This window comes from Portunus trituberculatus, chromosome 17 (genome assembly GCF_017591435.1).
Source record: "Portunus trituberculatus isolate SZX2019 chromosome 17, ASM1759143v1, whole genome shotgun sequence".
NCBI lineage: Eukaryota > Metazoa > Arthropoda > Malacostraca > Decapoda > Portunidae > Portunus > Portunus trituberculatus.
Window position 1 is genome coordinate 14418784 of NC_059271.1, and position 24969 is coordinate 14443752.

The 24969-nt window shown below is 39.2% G+C and overlaps 1 long non-coding RNA gene across 1 annotated transcript; it reads left to right on the forward strand.

Moving 5' to 3' along the window:
• Nucleotides 1–744: 744 nt before the first annotated feature.
• On the forward strand, nt 745–24914 carry LOC123504744. Its single transcript, XR_006674936.1, has 3 exons — nt 745–938; nt 13951–13959; nt 24864–24914. It is a non-coding gene; the product is annotated as an uncharacterized LOC123504744 (long non-coding RNA).
• The last annotated feature ends 55 nt before the right edge of the window (nt 24915–24969 follow it).

Genomic DNA, 24969 nt, shown 5'->3' on the forward strand with positions numbered 1-24969 from the left:
ATATTTTGTTCTTTCATCCCAAATATTAACACACTCTTCTTCTTTTCTGCTATTTCCCTTATCAATGTTTCCTTATTCTTCATTACATTAACCAGTTCATTGGACCTTTCTTTTTTGTCTTCCTTCAACTGATCTTTAATTATTTCTTGTAATCCAACCATCTCTGCTTCCCTTGACTCAGTCCATTGTGTATTCTTCAGTTCCCATTCCCTTTCAAGCCTTTCATTCTGCTCACTAATAATTTCCTTAAAGTCATCTTTCTCCTTTACTACTCTCTCTATTTTCTCCTCCAACCATCTCTTGTATTTTTCAACCTCCACCTTCAAATGTGCATTCTCATCCACCAATCGTTTTTCATTTTCCTCCAGTCTCTTAACTCTTTCCTTCAAAGCCTTTGAATTCTCTATCCTGCTCCTCCTCACTCCTCTGAACTTTTAATTCCTTCACTAACTCCTCAAATCTCTTCTTCAACATCACCAATCTACCTTGCAATGTTGCCCCTGTTGAAGCTGGACTCATGCTTTGACTGGCCACTTTCGGCTTTGCTCCTGGGCCTCATCAACATATTTTGAATTTGGTAATTTATTCCTTACCGGTCTATCCATTTTTCCTTACTTTTCCTGGGAACATGTGGGTGTGTGGTCACTGGGGGCCAGGCCTGGTAGTTACGTGTGTGGTTGGATGCGTTGGCGGCTGCTATGGCTGGCCTTTGTGGGTTCCCGCTCTGTCGTTTGGAGTGTGGAGGTTCTCCCACCTCCGATCACTCCCATGTACACGTCACCAGGCTACATTCACTCTGTACACTCGTTCACTTGCTCTGGTCGCCCCTCAATAGCAATAACTATTCTCACTCAAGCACCTTGCTTAGCGTATGGAGTGTTATTTAGATGCCATTCATGCGCAGGAGGCACGTCCGCTCTCCACGGAGCGCGGAGTGTGTGTATTTACCTAATTGTAACATACGGGAAAAGAGCTATGCTCGTGTTGTCCCGTCTCCATATCTATTAATGTCCAGCTTTTTCTTAAAATCATGAATATTCCTTGCGTTGACCACTTCCACGTCTAAACTATTCCATGCTTCCACCCTTCTATGAGGGAAGCTATATTTTTTCACATCTCTCCTATAAGTGGCCATTTTAGTTTTTCCCATGCCCTCTCGACATTCTTTCATTCCACATACACAGATCTTCCCTATCCATTTTTCCATGCCAATCATCACTCTGTATATTGCTATCAGGTCTCCCCTTTCTCTTCTGTTTTCCAGGGTCGGAAGTTGCATTCTTTTCAGTCTGTCTTCATAAGTCAAATCTCTTAAGTCAGGCACCATTTTTGTTGCAGCCCTCTGTACTTTCTCTAGTTTCCTTATGTGTTTCTTTAAGTTCGAGCCCACTGTATTGTTGCATATTCAAGCCTCGGTCTTATCATTGCAGTAATTATTTTCTTCATCATTTCTTCATCTAAATATCTGAACGCCACTCTTATGTTCCTCAATAAGTTCAATACTTCTCCAATTATTTTGTTTATATGTCTCTCTGGCGATAGGTCATTGGTAATTGTCACCCCAAGGTCTTTTTCTTCATGACTGGTTTTATGTCTTCATTTCCTATCTTGTACATACTCCTGATTCTTCTTTCACTCTTGCCAAACTCTATTTTCTTGCATTTTGTCGTGTTGAACTCCATTTGCCATGTACAGCTCCATTTCCATATTCTGTCCAAGTCTTCCTGGAGTAGTTCGCAATCTTTGTCACATCTCACTTTTCTTAACAATTTTGCATCGTCTGCAAATAGGCTCACATAACTGGACACCCCATCCACCATGTCATTTATGTAGACCGCGAACATTACTGGTGCCAACACTGATCCCTGTGGAACTCCACTCTCCACCAAGCCCCATTCTGATGGTCTGTCCTTAATTATTGTTCTCATTTCTCTTCCTACCAAAAGTCTTCCATCCATTTTAGTAAACTGCCATGCACTCCTCCTACCATTTCAAGTTTCCAGATCAGTCTCCGGTGTGGTACCTTATCAAAGGCCTTTTTTAAATCCAGATATATTCCATCAGCCCAACCATCTCTTTCCTGTATTACATCTATCACCCTCGAATAGTAACATATCAGGTTTGTCGTGCATGAACGCCCTTTTCTAAAACCAAATTGACACTCACAAAGTATGTCATTTTCTCCAAGAAGTCTGTCCATCTATTCTTCACCACCCTCTCACACATCTTAGCTACCACACTTGTAAGTGACACTGGTCTATAGTTCAATGGGTCTCTCTTGTTACCTGATTTATAGATTGGGACAATGTTAGCTCTTTTCCAGTCTTGGGGCACTACACCTTCCCTTAATGAGGCATCAATTACTTCACAAACTTTTTCTGCCAGTTGCTCCCTGCATTCTCTTAAAATCCATCCTGATACCCCATCAGGTCCCACAGCTTTTCTCACTTCTAAACTCCCCATCATATTCTTGATCTCCTCCACAGTTACTTGAAACTCCTTCATAATCCCTTTCTGTTCCATTACCAGTGGTTTGTCAAAAGCAGTCTCCTTTGTGAATACCTTCCAAAAGCATCCATTCATAGCCTCTGCCATTTCCTGGGATCTTCACTGCATACTCCATTTACTTCTAAACTTTCAATACTTTCTCTATTTTTGATGTTGTTGTTCACATGTCTGTAAAAAGCCTTGGTTGGTCTTTACATTTATCAATTATATCCTTTTCTTGTTTCTTTCTTTCTTCTCTTCTAATCAACACATATTCATTTCTTGCTCTTTTGTAACTTTCCCACTGCTTAATCCGTCTTTTCCTTCTCCACCTCTTCCATGCATCCTCTTTTCTTGTTCTAGCCTTTTCACATCTATCGTTAAACCAGTCCTGCTTTCCAACTTCTCTATGTTGTCTTATTGGTACAAATTTTTCTCACCTTCTTTGTATATTTTTATAAATTCCTTCCACTTTTCATTTGCTCCTTAGCACTCTTGAATTTCATCCAATTTGTCTCTTGAAAGAATTTCTTTAGGTTTCCAAAATCTGTCTTGGCATAATTCCATCTTCCCACTTTATATTCTTCATTTCTTCTAGATTTCTCTTCATCTATCACCTTGAACTCCAAAACTGCATGATCACTCTTTGCTAAAGGGCACTCCACCCTCATCTCCTCAATGACCATTGGCTCTGTACTAAAGACCAAGTCCAGTCTTGACGATGCTCCCTCTCCTCCAAACCTAGTATCTTCTTTGACCCACTGAGTTAACACATTTTCCATTGCCAGTGTCAATAGTGTATTTCCCCATGTTGTCTCTGATCCTTCCATTGACCAGTCCTCCCAACACACCTCTTTACAATTAAAATCTCCCATCATTATAGTTCGTTCACAGCCACCCAACATTTCTTCCAGACATGTTCCTGTATCACTTATCATTTCTTCATATTCCTGTACTGACCATGCATTTGTCTTAGGTGGTACGTACACCACTATGTAGTGCCTCTTTTTCCTTCATTAGTTTCTGCTCTGATCTTTAGCACTTCTGCCTTTCCCATACCTTCTTTCACTTGATCCACCTTTATATCTTTTTAACCAGCAACATCACTCCTCCTCCCATCTTACCTACTCTATTTCTTTTCCAAACATTATATTTCCTTCTCCAACCATCATCAGGTCTTCTCCTCTCTCAGTTTTGTTTCAGTAAGACCCACAATATCTGGGTTCTTGTCCCTCAAGTAATCGTTGAGTTCTAAAATCCCGATATCACTCCATTTATGTTGGAATACATTACATTCCGCTCATACGTAAGTTTCTTTAGTCCTTTCTTGCTGTACTTTTCTGGGTTATGAACCACTTCCTCAGTCTCATATCCAAGATTCTCCAGAAAAACTCTTTCTTCTCCTCTTCTGTCCTCTCTTCATTTTTTTTCAAAGCCTCCTTTCTCAACTCATTTAACATTTCTCTTTCCTTTTCACCGAGATCTCTTCTCAACCAAATCTTCCTTGTTGTTTCCTGCTGGGCTAGCCTCCATGACTTCTCCACCAATTCATCTACATCCTTTTGTGACTTAAGTTTGATTCTTATTGGCCTCATACCTTCTCTTGTGAACTTTCCAATTCTATGGAAGTCCTCTATTTCTTGTACTAGGTCTTTTCCTCCTCCTGCACCACATTAATGATATTATTTATCACCTTTTTATGTTTTCTCTCTCTCCATTTTACTCGGTGTCTTATCCTCCTCCACACCAAATATCACCACACATCTCTTTTTGTCTACAGTTTCCCTCACCAATGTCTCATTTGATTTAATAACCTTCACCACTTTCTCAGCAATCTTCTCTTCTATGATCTGTTGATCTATAATTTCAGCAAGGCCCAAAGTTTTCTCCCAGACTCTTTGATTTCCTTTTCCAGACTTGCAACTTTGTAATTTACCTCCTTTCTTTCCACTTCCTGACTTTTTTTCCATTCAGCCTGCTTCTCCATCACTTTTCCTATAGATTCTCCACATTTTTCGCAATTCACTTTAATTAGCTTAACTTCCTCTTTCAGTGCTTCATTTTCCTTCTTCATATCGGCACACTCCTTCATTACATTGTCATAACTCGTTTCCAGGCCCCCATACTTTTCAAACAGTTTTTCAATTTTACCTTCCAACTCCAGAATTTTCTTCACATAAGCGCTCTTCTCCATTATTCCTTGAAATCCTGTGAAGTCTGATTCATCTTTCGAGTTCACGGCCGCCATGTTGCGCAGATGTAAACAAACCAGCTGATGTGTGTGTGTGTGTGTATATATATGTATGTATATATATATATATATATATATATATATATATATATATATATATATATATATATATATATTGTTCCAGCCTTGTAGCGAAAAGCGGTTGTTGTTTGTTTACATTTCTCTGTGAGACACTCCAAGGCAGAACTTCCAAGTATCAAATGGCCACGATGAGCTGCTCTGTCATTTATGAGTTTATTTTTTGATGATTGAATAACCTTTCCATCTGGAAGCCATTTTTAAATGTCTTGTGTGATTGTGTCATAGCCTGACTCATGCCCTACACAGTACTTGGCCAGGAGTCAAGTAGGGAGGTGTGTCATTTAGATCTCTAATTTTTGCCTAATAGGTATAAGCTGACAAGAATTAGAATGAGAAACATCAAGAAGAGAAGACAACTAGAAACAAAGAAACAAATGTATCGTTGTGAGACTGCTGGACTTTTAATTCTGACCTCCCCTCTCCACTCCATCATGTGTGTTATCTCCCCCTGCAAGACGTTTGCCTCACCCCATGCCTCACTGCCAGGCTTCTCCACCATCTCTCTATATGAAAAGACTGTTATGATCTTTTCAAACACTTTTTTTTTTCTTACTGCCTTCATCATCCCAACTTTACATGACAGCTCTCACAATAACACTGTTACAAAAAATTATGTTGAGACAAAGGTAGAAAGCTGCACAAGACGAACAATAAATACATCACTATCATTTTCTTATTTCAACACACTAATAATGACTCAGGTAGTGTCCAGTCCAGTTCAGCAGTGAAACAGCAGATTGCCATGACGCTGCTGATGGCACCTTCCCAACTCTCACATTTTCTAGAGAAGCAGGTATCTAATATGTTATCATTCAATCATTCTCCAGGAAGTCATTATTGTATACACAATCATTTAATGTGCTTTCATTCATTGTTTTCTTACCCATTTGGGTTATGTACATGTTTTTTTCTCAATTTATAAGGGGTTGGGAGAGGAAATTCCACGTATACGGATATTTTGCATATCCACCAGGGCCTTGGCTGCTATAATCCGGATACACAAGCAATTACTGTATTAAAATTTAGACTTTATTTCCACACCACCCAATGGCGTAAAAGTCTTCTTTCTTTAACTTACCATATTAATATATTATCAACTGGGCAACTGAAAACAATGCTGTATACAAAGATAAATGTTATTGTACCTATACAGTATCTCACACTTAAAATGGATGAGAAAGATAGATCTTAAAATAAACATACATATATTTTGAGTGCATATGTATATCCGCTTTACGACCGTTTCGACTTACGACAGGTTGGTCGTAACCGATCTAGGTCGTAACTCGGATGGTGCCTGTAAATACACACAGCGGAGCTGTCGAGCAGGACGCACGCATCTGAGCAGCTCACAGAGATTACTACAAAAGGACTTGGACTCGGGCCTAGACGTATGTACAGGGGGAGAAGGGGCCATAGGCTCTCTATTTCCAAATGAAATAAGTGTTAGATCACATACAGCTAAGGAATGAATAACGAGAGAGAGATGGAACCAAGTAGCACTGCCAGGCACATGGCGGAATCAAAACATATGCCTAGTGAATACCAACACTATAGAAATCCCCTATTGGTTTAAGGAAACTGACTGATGATACTATGGAAAAGGATTTCTCGGGTTTCCAGGATGAATGAGGTAATATGAGAAGGCTTATTAATGTAGAAAGAGAATTAAGATGTATGAAGGAGGTGATGTCCAGTCTCATGAACAAACAAGACCGACTGCAAACAGAAAACACAGCCCTGAAATTGAGAGTACCTGAATGTGAGAAGGTCAGTGAAATAAACCAGGAATTAAAAAGAGTTGATTCTAGAAATAAGGAAGCAAAATGACACTCTAAACACCACATGCCAGAATTATGAAAGCTCTTTAAAGAGCTTGCATGATAAAGTGCAGGACGGGATTACAGACAGGGCAGAAGGTGGTCTAGGTGAAAACAAATTGAAATAACTAAGAAATTAATGGAAACAGGAGCAAGAAGAAAAAGTCAAATTTTCAGAAGTGGTAAGGAGACAAATTCAGGAGAGCACAAAAGTCGCTGTAATAAAAGTTACCAAGGAAAAGAAAAATATGGTGCAGGATGCAGTGGACAAGAAAAAAAGCTTCATGATTTATAGGATGAAGGAAAAGAAAAACCCAAATAAATTCACAAGAGAACGTGAAGAAGAGGAAATGGCCAAAACTGTTATCAAAAGAGTAAAAAAGTTTGTTACTGTTTATAGAATTCAGAAAAAAATACATGCTTGGTACAATGCTAGATGTATACAAGCAAAAAAGGCAAATGATAAAGCATGGAAGAAACTCTTAAAGCAGGGAAATGACTATAATAGTCAACAGTTCAAAGATACTAGAAATGAATATATTAGAGTAAGGAGAGAGGAAGAAAGAAAGTTTGAGAAGGATGTAGTGGATAAAAGTAAGGATGAACCCAAACTTTTCTACAAGTTTATAAACAGCAAAATAAAGAATAAGGAAACAATTGAAAAAATCATTAAAGAAGGGGAAGACATACCAAACAGAAAAGGAAATGTGTGAAATAGTGAATGAGAGCTTCAAAACGGTATTCACTGCAGATGATGATTTCACAGAACCTAATAGGACATTGGATTGCCAAGGATTACAGGAGATTGCAGTGCACAAACAGGATATTGGAAGATTACTGGATAAGTAAGAAGTCAGAAAAGCAATGGGGCCAGATGGTGTATCAGACTGGGTGTTAAAAGAATGTAAAGAGCAATTACTGGATCCAATTTGGGTAATAATTAAAACTACAATAAATGAAGGGAAAGTTCCACTAGAGTGGAAGAGAGCCAACGTAATACCAATATCTAAAGGAGAAAAGGCAACTGAACCATTAAACTACAGACCAGTGTCACTTACAAGTGCCATAGGGAAGTTATGTGAAATAATTATCAAAGGAAAATGGGTTAAATTTCTAGAAAAGGAGCAAGTCATATCGAACAGACAATTTGGGTTCAGGACAGGGCGGCCATGTGTATCAAACTTGTTAAGCTTCTACTCAAAGAGTTACTGCAGGACTTGAAAACAGAGATGGATGGGTAGACACAGTATACCTGGACATCAAAAAAGGCGTTCGATAAAGTCTTATACAAAAGACTTCTTTGGAAACTGGAGTACATAGGAGGACTGAATGGAACCTTGCTCGAATGGACAAGAGATTATTTGAAAGATAGGGAAATGAAAACTGTGATTAGAGATACATACTCATCTTGGGGTAAAGTAACTAGCAGAGTGCCACAAGGATCAGTGTTAGGCCCTATTATGTTTCAAGCTTATGTAAATGACATTCACATTGGGATAAACAGTTATATAAATTTACTTGCTGATGATGCAAAGTTGCTAAGAGTTATCAAAACCAGAGAGGACTGTCTGCTGTTGCAGGAAGATTTAAACAAGATCTATGAATGGAGCAAGAAGTGGAAATTGGAGTTTAATGTCAAAAAATGCCACATAATGGAACTAGGAAAGAGTAAGAAAAGACCAGCATGAAACTATTTGATGGGGGAGGAGCAAATAGTGAAGACTAAAAAGGAAAAGATCTTGGAGTGATCATACAAGAAAATCTGAGCCCTCATGAACACATAACATAACCTAACATAACATAACATAAATAATAGGATAACAAAGGGCCACCAGGGCCCATCTAGGCTATCCTGAATCAGTCGCACAGCGATCTCGTCATCAGTACTTAAAGATACATTATATACTAATTCTAAATATTTGGCCCATTAACAGAGGTAAGTCCTGCAGCGAAATCCTCTACAATTTGTGGTCCCCATACATGGGGATCATGTCTTCTTTAACTATAGTAAATTTCTTATAAAAACTATCATGCAGCGCTATAAATAATTATAAATCTAATAAATTTAAGTGCTTATCTAATCTGTTTTTAAACATTGTCAAACTAGTGCTATTTACAACCGTCTCTGGCAATGCATTCCAGAAATCTACCACCCAATGACTAAAGAAATATTTTCTTATATCTAACCTGCAGCCTTGCTTTCTAGTCTTCCTGCCATGATTTCTAGTCCTACTTCCCTCCTCTAAGGTAAAGAAAGATCTCACATCTATGTAGTTTGTATCTGAGAACATTTTAAATAACTCTATCATATCCCCTCTTATACATCTCCTCTCAAATGAAAACATGTTTAATTCCTTTAATCTATCTCTATACTCCAGGCGCTTCAAAGCTGGTATCATCCTAGTTGCTCTTCTCTGAACTGCTTCTAACATGTTGATATCCTGCCTATAGTGGGGTGACCAGGCCTGTATGCAATACTCTAAATGGGGCCTAACATAGGAATTATATAAGCTACGCACCACTTCCTTACTTTCATAACTAACATTTCTATTTATAAAACCCAGGATCCTATTTGCCCTATTTCTTGCTTCTAAACATTGCTTTGAAAATTTCATAGTCCTGTCTATCACTACTCCTAAATCCTTTCCTTCCTCTACAGCCTCTAGCCAACATCCCTCCATCTCATAGTTTAAAGTTTGTGTTGTCTTTACCTAAATGCATAACCTGACACTTTTTAGAATTAAACTCCATCTGCCACCTGTCTGCCCATGCTATCAGCCTGTCCAGGTCTCGTTGTATTCTGTAATTGTCCTTTTCACCCTGTACTGCACATGCTATCTTAGTATCATCTGCAAACTTTGATACTTTGCTACTAATTCCTATATCTAAATCGTTAATGTACACCAAGAAAAGAAGAGGTCCTAGCACTGATCCTTGGGGTACCCCACTAACCACTTCCTTCCACTCAGACATTGTCCCATTTAATACTACTCTCTGTTTCCTATCAGAAAGCCATTCACTAATTCAATCAACTAACCTACCCCCTATCCCATGTAGTCTCAATTTGTACACTAGCCTCCTATGCGGTACCTTATCAAACGCCTTGCTAAAATCTAGATATATAACATCTATGCTATTTCCATCATCTAACTCCTTGGTAATATATTCTAAGATATCGAGCAAATTTGTAAGACAGGACCTCCCTGATCTAAAGCCATGTTGGGTATCTCTAATTAATCTATTCTCATTTAAATGCTCCCAAATACTACCCTTAATGATTTTCTCTAGTATCTTACATACTATACTAGTTAAACTGATCGGTCTATAATTATTCGCATCATCCTTCCTACCTTTTTTAAATATTGGAGTAACATTAGCTAACTTCCAGTCCTGTGGTATCTCAGCAAACCTAAGTGATCTTTCAAAGATTAACTTAAGTGCTTCAGAAATACTGTCTACACCCTCCCTAAGTACTCTGGCATGTAGCTCATCAGGACCACTAGCTTTCCTATCATCTAGTTCAAGAATAAATTTCCTAATAATTCCTGGTTTTATATCAATATTTTCTAAAGCTCTTAAACTACTTGTCGCACTGTTTGTAACAGTATTTCCTATTCTTTCCCTAGTAAATACTGAAGAAAATTGTTCATTCAATAATTCTACTATGTCTTCATTTTGATCCACTACTACACCATCTTTTCTGAGTGGTCCAATCCTATCCTTATTTCTTTTATCACTGACCTTGTAATAACTATATAATTTTTTGGGATCTTTACTCCCAGCTCTAGCTAGTTTTATCTCTGCCTGCCTTTTACTTTTTTTATAACCTTACTCAAATCATCTCTGACCTGTCTGTACCTAATCAAATCTACATCTTCCCACTTTTCTGCAACTCTCTGTATGCCCTCTTCTCTCTGATCTGGCTACCTATCTCATGAGTCCACCATAATGGCTTCCTGTTTCTCTGCCTTATATCTTTGTAAGGGATACACTGCATCACTATACCCTTTACTACAACCTTAAAATATCCCACATCTCCTGTGCAGTTTTATTTCCAAAACTATCTTCCCAGTTTACCTCTCCTAATAACTGACGTAACCTACCATAATTGCCTTTCTGATAGTTTGGGACTCTAGTCTTATTCACTATATTATCCCTACTGGAATTAATGATAAATCTAATTATATGATGGTCACTGTTTGCTAAAGTCTCTCCTACCTCAACTTCCTTTAAACAATGCTCAATATTTGTTAGTACTATGTCTAAAACCTTCCTCCCCTAGTAGGTTTATCTACCATCTGCACTAAATAGTTATCCTGAAAACTTTCCATAAACTTATTTTCACTAGCATCTCCTACCATCCTCTCCCAGTTTACTGACTTAAGATTAAAATCCCTAAGATAATTGTCTGACTAGTACACCCCTATTTATCTCATCTACCATAAGGTTGTCTACATCTGCTGACTGGTTAGGTGGTCTATAAAAGCTCCTACTCTAATAACCTTACTTTTGTTTACTCTAACATCCAGCCATAAGGACTCTATTCTGTTATCTACCTTAATACCATTAACCTGACTGGAAATGAAGGATTTTTTACATAAATAACTACTCCTCCACCTATCCTACCAATTCTCTGGTGTAAATACATAATGTATCCATCTACTTCATATTCTTTCCTATTTTCCTAAACTTTTCCTCATTTACCCATGCCTCTGTGACACATACAACATCTAAGTCCTCCTCAACTATATAACTAGATAACTCGTCCTTCTTGTTCCTAAGACTCCTGGCATTTACATAAAAACATTTAAGTCCTGCTACCTTCCTAGATGCTGTCTCCTTATTTGGAATCCTAATCTTATTCTCTCCTATTTGCACCTGGAAATCTTTCCTAATCTTTTCACTATCTCTGTTTATCCTATCTAATTTATGTCTAGCATCTTTCTTCTGGAATGCATTTGCTACCTCACCCCCTACACTCCATCCCAACTCCCCCTCCAGACATCCACTCAGCACATCCACACCCTTCCTACTCAGATGCACACCATCCCTAGCATACAAATCCTTCGCCCATAGAACCTATCCCATACATCCACAAAGCTGACACCCACATCCTTACACATCCCTTTTACCCGATCATTCACACCAATGGCTCTAGACAACCATTCCTGCTAACATACACACGAGGCAAGATTCCTGACACTACACACCTCCTACCACTCTCCCTTATCTTGCCTAACATTTCCCGAAATCTTGCCACTAACTCCTCCAACCCACCTGCTCTGACATCGTTCCCACCTACGTGCAAAACTACTACACCCTCCTCTCCATCCCCAACCCTCTTCTGCACCTCCTCACTCACTGCCTTCACACCTGCACCAGGCATACACACGTTCGTCCTCCTATCCCTGTCTTTCCCACAGAAAGTGCTATCTAAATACCTAACCTAAGAGTCACCCACAACACACCTGAGGTGTGCTAGGCACAACCATCCTCCTCCTCTCCTCTACCCCCTTCTTTCTCCTTTCACTCATCACAACTTCATTCACTCCACTCTCACTCTCCCCCTCCCCCTCCAACAAACCGAACCTATTTTCACACTCAACAGGTTTAGTCCTATCCTCCCTAACTAACTCCGCTTTCCTTCCCCTCGCAACCTGCCATCTCTGCCCATCCTGACTACTATCTTTCCCGTCTGGCTCGCCTGCTCCCTCTTCCCCACTCTGCTCTTCCCGACAGAGGCCAAGCCACCCTGTCGCCTCAGAAGGTCCAACCTTGCCTAACACTGATCTCCTGCCTAATTTTTTCCACTGCCTCCCAAGCCTCTTAACCTCCTCCTTCAACTCAAAGATGAGAACTTGTTCGCACTTTTCCCCTCACTTAGCTTTCTGATTTCCTCTCGCAATTCTCGGTGCTCAAGAGAAAGAACTAAATTCTCGCTCTTGAGCCTACACACCATACACTCAGAAAAGTCAACGACCTTCCTGTCATGCCCACACATCTCACACACAACAAACTCTCCCAATCCCATCTCAACACTCTCTTTCACGCACTCAATCACACTCTGATATACCTCAGTAGCTACCGCCATGATTAAAAAAGAAGTACAGGCATGGAGAGTACAAGATAACAAAGACAAAGATAACTTACAGAAGGTGATTCAAGAACAACTAAAAGAAAGAGACGAGAACATGGCAAACAAAATGATTGGAGTCCTTAAGGAAAAGGAAAATATATATATATATATATATATATATATATATATATATATATATATATATATATATATATATATATATATATATATATATATATATATATAAATAAGAATGATCTGTGGTGGCGAGTGGACGTGTTGTGTGTGCGCTCCGTTTTTGGCTGTGGTTTTATAGTTAGCGAGTGGTGTTTGTGCTTGGTGTCTGTGTGTGGTGCTTTTGAGTGTTAGTGAAGTGAAAGTGTGTACTGCAAGTGTTAGATTAGAGTGAAATAGTGGTTAGAATCAGTGTTTGTGAGTTAAAAGTATTTTTGTAGAGCGAGGAGACTAGGCTTGTAACCGTCAAGTTGACCTTGAAAGAGGATTAGTTGACCTCACTTAGGCCCCCCCACCACCGCGGTTCCCCCACCCTGCTGTCACCTAGTATTTTTATTTGTTTGTGAGTTAACATATTGTAAATTAGTATGGCGGTAGCTACTGAGGTATATCAGAGTGTGATTGAGTGCGTGAAAGAGAGTGTTGAGGTGGGATTGGGAGAGTTTGTTGTGTGTGAGATGTGTGGGCACGACAGGAAGGTCGTTGACTTTTCTGAGTGTATGGTGTGTAGGCTCAAGAGCGAGAATTTAGTTCTTTCTCTTGAGCACCGAGAATTGCGAGAGGAAATCAGAAAGCTAAGTGAGGGGAAAAGTGCGAACGAAGTTCTCATCTTTGAATTGAAGGAGGAGGTTAAGAGGCTTGGGGAGGCAGTGGAAAAAATTAGGCAGGAGATCAGTGTTAGGCCGAAGGTTGGACCTTCTGAGGGCGACAGGGTGGCTTGGCCCTCTGTCGGGAAGAGCAGAGTGGGGAAGAGGGAGCAGGCGAGCCAGACTGGGAAAGATAGTAGTCAGGATAGGCAGAGATGGCAGGTTGCGAGGGGAAGGAAAGCGGAGATAGTTAGGGAGGATAGGACTAAACCTGTTGAGTGTGAAAATAGGTTCGGTTTGTTGGAAGGGGAGGGGGAGAGAGAAAGTGGAGTGAATGAAGTGGTTGTGGTGAGTGAAAGGAGAAAGAATGGGGTAGAGGAGAGGAGGAGGATGGTTGTGCCTAGCACACCTCAGGTGTGTGTGGTGGGTGACTCTCAGGTTAGGTATTTAGATAGCACTTTCTGTGGGAAAGACAGGGATAGGAGGACGAACGTGTGTATGCCTGGTGCAGGTGTGAAGGCAGTGAGTGAGGAGGTGCAGAAGAGGGTTGGGGGGATGGAGAGGGAGGGTGTAGTAGTTTTGCACGTAGGTGGGAACGATGTCAGAGCAGGTGGGTCGGAGGAGTTAGTGGCAAGATTTCGGGAAATGTTAGGCAAGATAAGGGAGAGTGGTAGGAGGTGTGTAGTGTCAGGAATCTTGCCTCGTGTGTATGTTAGCAGGAATGGTTGTCTAGAGCCATTGGTGTGAATGATCGGGTAAAAGGGATGTGTAAGGATGTGGGTGTCAGCTTTGTGGATGTATGGGATAGGTTCTATGGGCGAAGGGATTTGTATGCTAGGGATGGTGTGCATCTGAGTAGGAAGGGTGTGGATGTGCTGAGTGGATGTCTGGAGGGGAGTTGGGATGGAGTGTAGGGGTGAGGTAGCAAATGCATTCCAGAAGAAAGATGCTAGACATAAATTAGATAGGATAAACAGAGATAGTGAAAAGATTAGGAAAGATTTCCAGGTGCAAATAGGAGAGAATAAGATTAGGATTCCAAATAAGGAGACAGCATCTAGGAAGGTAGCAGGACTTAAATGTTTTTATGTAAATGCCAGGAGTCTTAGGAACAAGAAGGACGAGTTATCTAGTTATATAGTTGAGGAGGACTTAGATGTTGTATGTGTCACAGAGGCATGGGTAAATGAGGAAAAGTTTAGGAAAATAGGAAAGAATATGAAGTAGATGGATACATTATGTATTTACACCAGAGAATTGGTAGGATAGGTGGAGGAGTAGTTATTTATGTAAAAATCCTTCATTTCCAGTCAGGTTAATGGTATTAAGGTAGATAACAGAGTAGAGTCCTTATGGCTGGATGTTAGAGTAAACAAAAGTAAGGTTATTAGAGTAGGAGCTTTTTATAGACCACCTAACCAGTCAGCAGATGTAGACAACCTTATGGTAGATGAGATAAATAGGGGTGTACTAGTCAGACAATTATCTTAGGGATTTTAATCTTAAGTCAGTAAACTGGGAGAGGATGGTAGGAGATGCTAGTGAAAATAAGTTTATGGAAAGTTTTCAGGATAACTATTTAGTGCAGATGGTAGATAAACCTACTAGGGGGAGGAAGGTTTTAGACATAGTACTAACAAATATTGAGCATTGTTTAAAGGAAGTTGAGGTAGGAGAGACTTTAGCAAACAGTGACCATCATATAATTAGATTTATCATTAATTCCAGTAGGGATAATATAGTGAATAAGACTAGAGTCCCAAACTATCAGAAAGGCAATTATGGTAGGTTACGTCAGTTATTAGGAGAGGTAAACTGGGAAGATAGTTTTGGAAATAAAACTGCACAGGAGATGTGGGATATTTTAAGGTTGTAGTAAAGGGTATAGTGATGCAGTGTATCCCTTACAAAGATATAAGGCAGAGAAACAGGAAGCCATTATGGTGGACTCATGAGATAGGTAGCCAGATCAGAGAGAAGAAGAGGGCATACAGAGAGTTGCAGAAAAGTGGGAAGATGTAGATTTGATTAGGTACAGACAGGTCAGGGATGATTTGAGTAAGGTTATAAAAAAAGTAAAAGGCAGGCAGAGATAAAACTAGCTAGAGCTGGGAGTAAAGATCCCAAAAATTATATAGTTATTACAAGGTCAGTGATAAAAGAAATAAGGATAGGATTGGACCACTCAGAAAAGATGGTGTAGTAGTGGATCAAAATGAAGACATAGTAGAATTATTGAATGAACAATTTTCTTCAGTATTTACTAGGAAAGAATAGGAAATCCTGTTACAAACAGTGCGACGAGTAGTTTAAGAGCTTTAGAAAATATTGATATAAAACCGGGAATTATTAGGAAATTTATTCTTGAACTAGACGATAGGAAAGCTAGTGGTCCTGATGAGCTACATGCCAGAGTACTTAGGGAGGGTGTAGACAGTATTTCTGAAGCACTTAAGTTAATCTTTGAAAGATCACTTAGGTTTGCTGAGATACCTCAGGACTGGAAGTTAGCTAATGTTACTCCAATATTTAAAAAGGTAGGAAGGATGATGCGAATAATTATAGACCGATCAGTTTAACTAGTATAGTATGTAAGATACTAGAGAAAATCATTAAGGGTAGTATTTGGGAGCATTTAAATGAGAATAGATTAATTAGAGATACCCAACATGGCTTTAGATCAGGGAGGTCCTGTCTTACAAATTTGCTCGATATCTTAGAATATATTACCAAGGAGTTAGATGATGGAAATAGCATAGATGTTATATATCTAGATTTTAGCAAGGCGTTTGATAAGGTACCGCATAGGAGGCTAGTGTACAAATTGAGACTACATGGGATAGGGGTAGGTTAGTTGATTGGATTAGTGAATGGCTTTCTGATAGGAAACAGAGAGTAGTATTAAATGGGGCAATGTCTGAGTGGAAGGAAGTGGTTAGTGGGTACCCCAAGGATCAGTGCTAGGACCTCTTCTTTTCTTGGTGTACATTAACGATTTAGATATAGGAATTAGTAGCAAAGTATCAAAGTTTGCAGATGATACTAAGATAGCATGTGCAGTACAGGGTGAAAAGGACAATTACAGAATACAACGAGACCTGGACAGGCTGATAGCATGGGCAGACAGGTGGCAGATGGAGTTTAATTCTAAAAGTGTCAGGTTATGCATTTAGGTAAAGACAACACAAACTTTAACTATGAGATGGAGGGATGTTGGCTAGAGGCAGTAGAGGAAGGAAAGGATTTAGGAGTAGTGATAGACAGGACTATGAAATTTTCAAAGCAATGTTTAGAAGCAAGAAATAGGGCAAATAGGATCCTGGGTTTTATAAATAGAAATGTTAGTTATAAAAGTAAGGAAGTGGTGCGTAGCTTATATAATTCCTATGTTAGGCCCCATTTAGAGTATTGCATACAGGCCTGGTCACCCCACTATAGGCAGGATATCAACATGTTAGAAGCAGTTCAGAGAAGAGCAACTAGGATGATACCAGCATTAAAGTGCCTGGAGTATAGAGATAGATTAAAGGAATTAAACATGTTTTCATTTGAGAGGAGATGTATAAGAGGGATATGATAGAGTTATTTAAAATGTTCTCAGATACAAACTACATAGATGTGAGATCTTTCTTTACCTTAGAGGAGGGAAGTAGGACTAGAAATCATGGCAGGAAGATTAGAAAGCAAGGCTGCAGGTTAGATATAAGAAAATATTTCTTTAGTCATAGGGTGGTAGACTTCTGGAATGCATTGCCAGAGACGGTTGTAAATAGCACTAGTTTGACAATGTTTAAAAACAGATTAGATAAGCACTTAAATTTATTAGATTTATAATTATGTATAGCGCTGCATGATAGTTTTTATAAGAAATTTACTATAGTTAAACAAGACATGATCCCCATGTATGGGGATTACAGATTGTAGAGAAATTCGAAGCAGGACTTAGCCCTGTTAATGGGCCAAATATTTAGAATTATTATATAATGTATTGTGTACTTGTAAGTGTATCTTTAAGTACTGATGACAAGGTCGCTGTGCGACTGATACAGGATAACCTAGATGGGCCCTGGTGGCCCTTTGTTATCCTATTATTTATGTTATGAAGATACAATGAATTGGCAGCAGCAGTAAGGGAAAAAAATAATGAAAGGTCAGAGGAGGAAAAAAAAGGCATTTTTTTGGAGAATTTTAGGAGACAGGATAAGAAAATGGTATATAAGAGAGAAGGAAGAGGCAACACTGGACCAAGTGTAACTAAAAGTGATAAGGGTAAGAAACTAAAAATGATGTATACGAACAGAGATGGGGTTCTATCAAGTAAATTAGAACTAAAAGATTACATAAGGAAAGAAAAACCGGATATTGTATGCCTGACTGGAACAAAACTAAATGTGACAATCAAAATAGGCATAGATAATAAATATAACATATGGAGGAAACAGAAGGGGTAAAGGAGGAGGAGGAGTCATGATAATGACAAGGAAAGAGATGGTGGAAAACCATGTGGAATATCGGGAAGGAGAAGCAGAAGTAATGTATATTAAAATGCATATTAATAAAAAAAAGACTTAACAATCATTGTAACATATGTGCCACCAAAAACTAATGAATGGACCAACCAAGAATATAAAGATATGATAGATGACACTATAAGGAGTCTAACGAGAGTCATTAAAGAAAGGAGAAAAGTGTTATTAATAGGAGACTTCAACTGTAAAGAAGTGGACTGGGAAAATCATGAAAGTGGTATGGGGGAAGAATCTTGGGGAGAAAGAATCCTAAACCTAATGATAGATAATATGATGGATCAAAAAGTAAAGGAAAACACAAGATTTAGAAAAAAGCTATAAGCCAGTGAGATTAGACAGGTTTTTACAAGGGCTATACAAATGAATGATGATAGAAGATATAAGTGCCCATTGGGAAAGAGTGATCATGTAATATTAGAGATGGATATAGAAGAGGGAAAAGAAGATAGAGATGAATCATACAAAGGAGACTGATTAAATTATAGAAAGGCTAATACAGTCAACCCTCGCTTTACGAAGGGGTTACGTTCCTAAAAAACATTTCGTTAAGTGAAACTTCGTTAAGCGAACCGATTATAACAAGTTTAACCACTGACTTAAACTTCCATTGAGAGTAATCAATGCAAGAGTGCATCATAGTACAGTGAAAGGTTTAATGAAAGTAAAAATTATGAAGTTATACTTCTTCTACGCTATGGAGTCACTTTGGGTGTGGACGCTGCGGTAAATCCCCGGCTCGCCACTATGCCAAATCAGCCCCAACACATATCACTTCGTGTCATTCGTCACCTATTTACTAATCATTCCTATATTTTATTTCCCATTAAATACTTTTTAGATTCAATAAAGGTTAGTAGTGTTATGAATGCACTGTAGTATTGTAATATAGATAATAACAATTGGCATATATACATAAATAGCACGGCACGTGGCAACGCTATTTTGCGGGGTTGTCAGGTAGGTCTGGGAAGGTAGGCAGGTCAGGGGTCGGGGATTAAGGTGGGTCAGGGTCATTCATTCATCACCTGGCCACCCACCCAGCAAGATGAAATCGTGGTGGACCAATACAAAGCCGAGAGAAAGAACTTATATACAATGTATATAACTACTTCTTAGACGAAAAGAAGAAGACAGAGACAGAGAGAGAGAGAGAGAGAGAGAGAGAGAGAGAGAGAGAGAGAGAGAGAGATTTTGTAGGCTTAAAAGGATCAGGCAATCTCTAATCCTTTTTAATTGCAATAGTACTGGGAGAGATTTGGCAACGCTGTAGCCGGGATGTCCTCTTTTCCGGCCCTACCCAAAGTGACTCCATAGTGTGGTTTGAGTATAAACATTTAGGCAGTTTAATTTAAGTCATTATAATGTACACTAATGTATGTAAGTACAGGCAATCCCCGCTTAACGAAAGGGTTACGTTCCTAAAAAACACATCGTTAAGCGAAACTTCGTTAAGCGAACCAATTATAACAAGTTTAACCCCTGACTTGAACTTCCATTGAGAGTAAGCAAAGTGAGAGTGCAACATAGTACAGTGAAAGGTTTAATGAAAGTAAAAATTATGAAGTTTAACATTTAGGCAGTTAAATTTTATTTAAATCATTATAATGTACACTAATGTATGTATGTACGTAACTTTATAATGTTGATCTTAAATTTATGAACGGAGGGAGAGTGAAACAGGAAAGACACTAACCGGCAACCTATAGAATGCAAACAAAGGGTGCATCATTGTACCGCATACAAAACTTATGTACCACATTTCCACAAGGCTTTCCATTTTATCCATTGTAGAGTCACGAGTTCAGGTGGTTCTTTTAGCTTGCAAGAAAGATACAGTCTCACCAGCCTTCTTAATAGTCTGCTGACTTGAAAATAGTAGAGACAGTATATGGAGTCAAGATGGTGGCCAGCAATGCTATAGTTTTCTCGCCTCTCTCGTGTCTGTGAATAATATACAGCTTCACTTCAAGAGTAAGAGACTTCCTGGTCTTCTTAGGAATGCTAGGCCACATTGCAGAGCATTTTGGTGGTAAGCTGAGCGAGTGAAGACGAGCTGCTGCTGACGCTGTCATGGGAGTGAGTGGTGTGTGTGTTGTCCACGAGAGGCTTGATCTTGATCTTGATCTTGATTCTACAGGTGTCCCAGGATTTCTCCTGAGGCAGGCCTTAGTATTTGCGGCTCCTGGTGTATTCAAAAGCTTGTCGGCTTGCGTGATACGGCGGGGCTTTCAAACTTGGAAAAAATTACCTGGATAAAACTTCGTTAAAGCGAGTTTGGTGTTCGTTAAACGAGCAGATGGTAGTAAAATGAAACCTTCGTTGTGGCGAAATTTCGTTGTGTGAACCTTCGTTAAACGGGGGTTGCCTGTATGTAACTTTATAATTTTGATGATCTTAAATTTATGAAGGGAGGCAGAGTAAAACGGGAAAGACACTAACTGGCAAGCTGTGGAATGTAAACAAAGGGCGTATCATTGTATAACATACAAAACTTATGTACCACATTTCCACAAGGCTTTCCATTTTATCCATTGTAGAGTCACGAGTTCAAGTGGTTCTTTTAGCTTGCAAGGAAGATATGGTCTCATCAGCCTTCTTAAAGGTCAATTCACACACATCAGTGTCGTATCAGTGCCACATCCGCTCAGTGCTTCAGTGTCAGTGAAAAAAAAAATCATTACTTTGAATTCAACCGAGGCATTTAAACACATCCGGCGCAGTACCATGTTTTGACTCTCAGTGACAGTTAGGTCCCCGTTCCATGAAATTCAGTATCGTCACCACCGATATTTTTTTACTTTTCACGGACGCCAGACAAGTGATCTGAGCAATGGATGACGAACATCTCATTGAATTGGTGCGAAACCATCCTGTTCTCTTTGATCTATCACAACCATAATATATGGATAGCAATTTCACGAAAGATATATGAAATAAAATAGGAGAAAAAATTAAAGTAGATGGTAAGTACTCTTTTTATTAATTGATGTAGTTAATCATATGATACGGCACCACCATACCACACCTCATACCACACCACAACACCACATCACACCGCACATCACACCACACCACACCATATACCACGTCACAACACCACACCACACCACACCACATACCAAACCACAGCACGACATCACACCAAATACCACACTTCAACACCACATCACACCACACCACGCCACATCATATCACATCACACATTGCCATCCTGCAAGACACTGGTCTTACCATCTCATGCTGTACGGCATCACCACGGATGTGTGTGCATAGACGTCACTGAAACAACACGGATATCACTGACACTGAGCGGACGCGGCACTGATACGTCACTGATGTCTGTAAATCGACCTTAATAGAGTCTGCTGACTTGAAAATAGTAAGGACAGTAAATGGAGGCAAGATGGTGGTGAGCATTGCTATAGTTTTCTTGCCTCTCGTGTCTGTGAATAATATCCAGCTTCACTTCGAGAGTAAGAGACTTCCTGGTCTTCTTAGAAACGCTAGGCCACATTGCAGAGCGTTTTGGTGGTAAGTTGAGCCTGTTCAAAACATTAACAGTGATGTTGTTAATGTTTTGAACAAGGGAGTGAGTGGTGGGTGTGTTGTACACGAGAGGCTTGATCTTGATCTTCATTCCACAGGTGTCCCAGGATTTCTCCAGAGGCAGGCCTTATTATTGGCAGCTCCTGGTGTATTCAAAAGCCTGTCGGCTTGCATGATACGGTGGGGCTTTCAAACTGGGAAAATATTACCTGGATAAAACTTCGTTAAAGCAAATTTGGTGTTCGTTACATGAGCAGTTGGTAGTAAAATGAAACCTTCGTTGTAGCGAAATTTCATTGTGTGAACCTTCGTTAAGCAGGGGTTGCCTGTATTGAGAATCTCAAGAACTATTTCAAATATGATAACTGGGAGGAGATGGGAAACTCTGAGGGAGTGCAAGAAAAATATAACTTATTTTTGGAAATATACAAAACAGGAGTCAGGGAATATGTCCCGAAATATAGACCTAAGGAAGAAGGAAAGAAAAATTGGTTTAATGCAAAGTGTGCCAGGGCAAAGGAGAAAAGAGATGAAGCATGGAAAAGGTTGAGGAGAAATAGAAATGCAGTAAATAAGGTAAACTTCAAGATAGCAAGAAATGAATATGTTAAAATGAGGAAGGAAGAGGAGAGGATCTATGAAAAGGACATAGTCGAAAAATGCAAGGAGCAACTGAAATTGTTTTACAGATTCATAAATGGAAAAATCAAACAAAAAGAAATAATAGAAAGGTTAAAAAGAGAAAATTGGATGGTGGAAGATGCAAAAAGTATGGCAGAACTGTTATTATTAATAAGTTCCAGGAGGTCTTTACTAAGGAATCTAAATTTGAAAGACCACAGGGTAATAGAGACCATCTATATGGAAGAGATTAAAGTAACCAAGCTTGAAATAAAAGAGTTAATGAAGGAACTGGATGAAGAAAAGGCAATGGGACCAGATGAAGTCTCAGGCAGAATACTGAAAGAATGTAGGGAAGAACTAGCAAGACCTATACACAACATCATTAAATGCTGAATAGAAAATGGAGCAGTACCAGTAGAATGGAAAAGAGCGAAGGTGGTTCCCATATATAAGAGCAGAAGGAAGGAAGAACCTCTAAATTACAGACTGGTATCATTAACTAGTGTAATATGTAAGATGTGTGAAAGAGTAATAAAGAAACTATGGATGGAGTTCCTTGAAGACAACAAATTATTATCAAATAGCCAGTTTGGCTTTAGAAAAGGTCAGTCGTGTGTAACAAATTTACTGAGTTTCTACTCCAGAATATTTGACAGGGTACAAGAGAGAGAGGGATGGGTTGATTGTATTTACTTGGATTTAAAAAAGGCACTTGATAAAGTGCCATATGCAAGGTTGCTGTGGAAATTAGAGGAGAAGGGCGGTTTAGAAGGAAGCACATTGAGATGGACGGAAACTTATTTGAGGGGGAGAGAAATAAGGACAGTAGTCAAAGAAATGAAGTCCAAGTTGAGAGCAGTAGAAAGCGGAGTTCTGCAGGGGTCAGTATTGGCACCAATACTTTTTCTCATTTACATAAACGACATGCCAGAAGGAGTGAACAGCTACATAAATCTGTTTGCGGACAATGCGAAACTGTGCAAAGTTATTAAGCAAAAAGAGGATTGTGAAATAATGCAAGATCTAAATAAGATCTGGGAATGGAGTAAAAAGTAGGAAATGGAATTCAATGTGGACAAAAGCCATGTCATGGAAATGGGAAAGAGTGAAAGATGATCCATGGGAATCTATAAGATGGGAGATGGAGTAGAACTGGAGAAAGTAAAAAAGGAAAAGGATTTGGGAGTGACGATGGAAGAAAATAATCAACCGGCAAGCCATATTGATAGAATTTTCAGAGAGACATAATTTGCTAAGGAATATTGGAATAGCATTTCACTACATGGACAAAGAAATGATGAAGAAACTGATAAGTACTATAAAAAGACCCAGATTGGAATATGCAGGATTAGTAGTCTATGACCTAGGCTAGAGGCAAAATGAGGAAATCGGCCTGATGGCTGATACCTGGGAAGAAAACAAGTAAGGACACCTTAAGTATTTCTTTAATTTCTTTCCTCAAGCTGTTAGACATAATGTAAGTTTGCTGTGGGAATGGGGGTTTAAGCAATAATTAATAATCATGGGTAAGTATGTAGGTAAAAATGGATTTTACATTAAAAAATCCTATTTTTCCAATATCTTTCATCCACTGCCTCATCCTAATCTTCTTTTCATGTCATCTTGTCCTTCTATCTTCTTCTGTCAACAGCACTAGGTCTTCTTTGTCTACCTTTTCAATGCCATTGACTATCTTGTACACTACATTGTTATTAGGTCCCAAGTTCTCTTCTTTCTTGTAAGGTTGACAATCCCACTTCCTTCAGTCGTTCTTCATATGTTAGGTCCTTTAATTCTGGCACCATCTTTGTAGCAATCTTCTGTATCCTTTCCAATTTTCTTATATCGTTTTTAGAGCTCGGAGACCACACCACTGCTGCATATTCCAGCCTTGTACATATCATACTTCTGATGATTTTTTTCATCACGTTTTTGTCCATGTATTGAAATGCCACTCTTATATTAGTCAACATTTTATATGATAAACCAAATATCTTGCTTATGTGGTTTTCGGGGCTCAGATTTTCCTGTACGATCACTCACAGATTTTTTTCTTCTTTAACCCTTATGTTCCGGTGATCGTATATGAACGATTGCATCAGTACGTCCGTAGCGACAGCGATCGTTCCTGTAATCAAGAATTTTCGCGCCTCATGTTTTAGCTCCATGCGCGGTTTCTCAAGTCAGATGGCGATTGGAAGTATCTGGTTTCTTTTTCCACCCATAGTGTAGCCACTAGCTCTGTATATTTACGGGTAACGAAGCTATTCTCCCATTCTGTGGGCGACACTTGGCAACCCCAGCGACCCGCCATGTCAAAAGCACCCTGATAAGAGCGAAGGGACGTCTCACTTCATAACTCACTATGGAACAAGACAGATAATTTTTATTTAGCAGTGCTTCTGAGCCTGATTACAGTGACAGTGATTATGAGGAAGAAACTGAAGAAAGTGAAGACAGCAGTAGTGAAGACTCGGAAAATGATTCAGAGGATCCACCTGTTTTCTCAGAACAGAGAGAAGACAGAGATAGTAGTGATGGAGAACAGACTCCAAACATCGTATTGAGAACCCAGAGTGGCTCACGGAGACGCAGGCATGCCTCTTGTATTCTGGGAAGACGATCAAGGGTGTATTTACCTAATTGTATTTACCTAATTGTAACATACGGGAAAAGAGCTATGCTCGTGTTGTCCCGTCTCCATATCTATTAATGTCCAGCTTTTTCTTAAAAT